This window comes from Nicotiana tomentosiformis, chromosome 1, assembly GCF_000390325.3.
Source record: "Nicotiana tomentosiformis chromosome 1, ASM39032v3, whole genome shotgun sequence".
Classification (NCBI taxonomy): Eukaryota; Viridiplantae; Streptophyta; class Magnoliopsida; order Solanales; family Solanaceae; genus Nicotiana; species Nicotiana tomentosiformis.
Genome location: NC_090812.1, coordinates 153,721,210 through 153,725,086, shown reverse-complemented (window position 1 = coordinate 153,725,086; position 3,877 = coordinate 153,721,210). Strand labels below are relative to the sequence as shown.

The window sequence follows — 3,877 nt, the reverse complement described above, 5'->3', positions numbered from 1 at the left end:
ATAAAGTATATATATACATTTTATACATCATAAAATAATATTATACACTTTTTACACATCGTAGAGCAATATATACACTTTGAATACACGAAAATTCTGGGGATACACTAATAATACATTAGAAATACACTAAAAACACATGATACATTGTATACATAAATTTTATACATTGTATTTACTGTATATATAATTTTCATATACTATATAACAATCTATATACAATTTTTATAAGCATATTATACAAAATGCAATATATATATATATACATATAACAGTATATATAACTTTATACATTGTGTATATAAAACTTTTATATGAAATTACGCTTGTATCTTACTGTTTTAAAATCTCAACCCATTAGTTACAAAAGATCTTTAGTTACAAAATTTCATTATGACCTAAAAAAGAAGAAGAAAAAGAAGATGATAAAGAAAAAGTAGTCACATGCACAAAAATAAGAAGAAGAAGCAAACATTTGTATAGAAAAAAAATAAAAATCTACTGAAAAAGAACTCTTTGTCTGAGTTAAGTGCTGCTGAAGTTGCTGACCATCGCCTTTGGTGATGAAAAACGGCTATAGATGCGGAAGATAGAGGTCGACAAAACAATGGTGGAGTGGCTGAGTGAAGAAGATGGAGGAAAAGAGAATATGAAATGAGAAAAATATCTATATATTTTTTGATAAATTGAAGGAAAAAGAAAGAGAACAGGAATGAAAGTGGTATTGGGAAGGAATTGGATAGGAGAAAAGAAAGAAAAAGAGAGTGAGAATAAAGATGGTTTTGGCAAGAAAGTGCATTAGGAACGGTGGCTACAACTTATTAATAAATTTGACCTAAAAGCTATTACGAGTCCGTGGAATAAAACTTGGGCTAATAATTTATTTTGGATGCCACACAATGTCATTTTTTCTTTAAATTTTGTACAACAACGATGTAAGAATTTTTACATTATTTAAAGCTCATGATCTTCTTCCACTATAAAAGCAATCAACAAACCCAAAAAGCTCAACACTCTTATATCAAGATAATTCCACAATTTATATACATACTAAAAATATTTTAAACCTATATTCATTCTTACATTGTATGCAAAACAAAAATCAAGGGTCACCTTGTGGGACTTGGAAGACACATGGTGAAGCAAAATATTGTCAATATTGTAAGTTAGCTTGTCCTAACTCCTAACACTCTATTTCTCACATCATCTTGACTACTTTTTAGTCTTGTTTTTTATGCAAGTGTTTATGTAGCTACTCGACTTCTCCACCCTTTGTTTTCTTTTAAAATTTTTGTGTCCTTTCTTTGTCACCATTTTTTTTGCGGTGTTTTGTTTTGCGGTCAGTATTAGAGCCAGAATTTTTATTAAGGGGTATTACATTTTAAAGAAGTTAATATACAAATAAGTCAATACGCAATATGTATACATATAAAAAAAATATTTTTTTGGTGAACGACACCCCTTGGAGCTATGTAGCTTTGCCACTGCTTGCGGTGTGACCCGATTAAATTCGAATTCGTAGAGGAAAATTCTACATTGAAAGTAAAGCACTCCCTAACAAAGACGATTTTATGTTCAAGGCTCAAATTCAAGACATTTGATTAAGAATGAAAAAAAAAGGAGTACTATTAGATATATGGACCAGCTTTCAAATTGGTCACCTTCTTCTCTCTTTGCTCATGTTTTTACGTTTTTTCTTCTTTAACTTTCTTTTTTATTATTTCTTCTTTGTTGTAAACAATGTAAATAGGATCAGAATTGCCTGTTTCATCTGTATCTTATAAGCAGATAAAGAATCCCAAGAAACTAATTAAGGGTCATTAAAAGGTAATCAATTAATGCTAGCATTTAACAATTGATAGAAAAAAAATCCTTTCCTCTCTTTCTTAATGAAATAGATATAGATGTTTCTGACTGCTGAATCCTCATCCTACAAACAACTCAATTCTGTTGATTCATCGTCCATTTGTGAGTTCGTGTTTTGTGACAATTGATACAAACCTTAACATAAATAGTACTATATGTTATATAAGAATTCACAAGTATATATAGTTCGAGTTGATGAAAATAGATGCTTATGGTAAAGGTGTATCCGCCCACTTTGAAGATAGAAATTTTTATTCGTTATTATTTTTTCATTTTCCATAGGGTACGAGTTTCTTGGAGTTGGCGGTTGCCTTTTTGTTTGTTTGTGCCTTTTTTATTTACATACCTTCGAGAAGCATATGAAGAGTTAGGGTACGATCATCTCATATTGATAAAACATTGATTAAACAATTATATAGAAAAAATAAAGAAAGAATTTCTGATCATAAATTGAAGTTAATGCTTTATCTTTCTTTCATTTCATAAAACCATGGCCTCCAAAGAAGAGCATCAAGAAAATGAGGCAATCGAAAAACCCTCAAAAAACGATGAAATCGAAAAATCAACCAATCAAGTCGGGGAAAGTTCCGCTATCCTTCCGCCTCTTGTACGGATTCGCGACTCCCCTAATGACAAGGAAGAGAAGGATGAAAGAGAGAAGTCAGAGTGACATAAAAAGACGCGTGAAAATGCAATCATCACCGAGAATGAAAGGACTGAGGTCATTTCAAAGGAAAAGACGAAAGAAAAGAAGCTGCTGCAAGGAAATGCAAAGAAGTACCATGGAGTTAGACAACGAAAATGGGGCAAGTGGATGGCAGAGGTACGCGATACAAGAAAAAAAATCGGATTTGGTTAGGAACTTTTGACACTGCTGAAAAAGCCGTTTTGGCTTATCACAAAGCGGTCATTGAAATGAAAGGTGTTGATGCTTTGACCAACATCCTCAGGCCACCACCAAAGGAAATCAACTTCGTCAATCCACAACCATCTTCATCAAAAGATGATGCTAGGGTTTGAGAAATATAATACTAGGGTTTGAGAAATTTATGCTTTACTGTTTTAATGTAGTACTTTGTATGAACTAGTAAATGTGGCTAACTCCCAACTTTCTTTTATCTTAAAGTATGTGTTTCCTGGACAATAATGGAAAAATAAACTTCTATCTTTACCAATCTCTCTCTCTCTCTTGGTTAATAAAGATGTTTATTTAACTAAAGCTAAGTAGCATTACAACAGTCTCACAAGGTCGTCTCATAGGGATCGGATCCATGAGTAGTAGGTGATAAAGCATTGCAAAACAGCAAATATCACTTTTAGTTTGCGCCCGAAATTATATATATATATATATATATATATATATATATATATATATATATATATATATATATATATATATATATATTAAATATCAAAAACATTTACAAAACTTACATTTATCATTAGAAAATGAGTAATAAACTTTTAAACTGCATTTTTGTAACGACCCGATCGGTCGTTTTGAGCTCTAGCGTGTGTTCGGCGGTTTGAGGCCTTGAGTAGTTTCATTTCAGGTATTATGACTTGTACGTGTGGTCGGAATTGAATTTCGGGAAGTTCAGAATTTATTTGGAAAGAAACTTCTAATTCCGAAAGATTTAAGTTGGAAGAATTGACTAAGGTTTGATTTTTGAGTAAACAACCTCAGAATCGTAATTTGAAGGGTCCAATAGGTTCGTATGATAAATTTCGGACTTAGGCGTATGTTCGGGTTGAGTATCGGATCACCTGGGAGCATTTCGGTGCTTATTATGGAAGGTTGGTATTTTAAAAGTTTAAGAAATTCTTAAGTTTAACTTGAAGTAGATTTTAATATTATCGATGTCCGTTTGGGATTTCGAGCCTTGGAATAGGTTCATATTGTGATTTATGACTTGCGCGCAAGTTTGGCGTCATTCCGGAATGTTTTGATAAGAATCGAACACATTCTTCGAAGTTTAAAGGTTGGAAAGTTGAAAGAAAGGTTTTGGCA

The 3,877-nt window shown here is 31.9% G+C and overlaps 1 pseudogene; it reads left to right on the top strand.

Annotated features, from left to right (window-relative positions):
- Positions 1-2,049: 2,049 nt before the first annotated feature.
- LOC104118121 (ethylene-responsive transcription factor CRF4-like) lies at positions 2,050-2,985 on the top strand (annotated as a pseudogene).
- Positions 2,986-3,877: the final 892 nt, after the last annotated feature.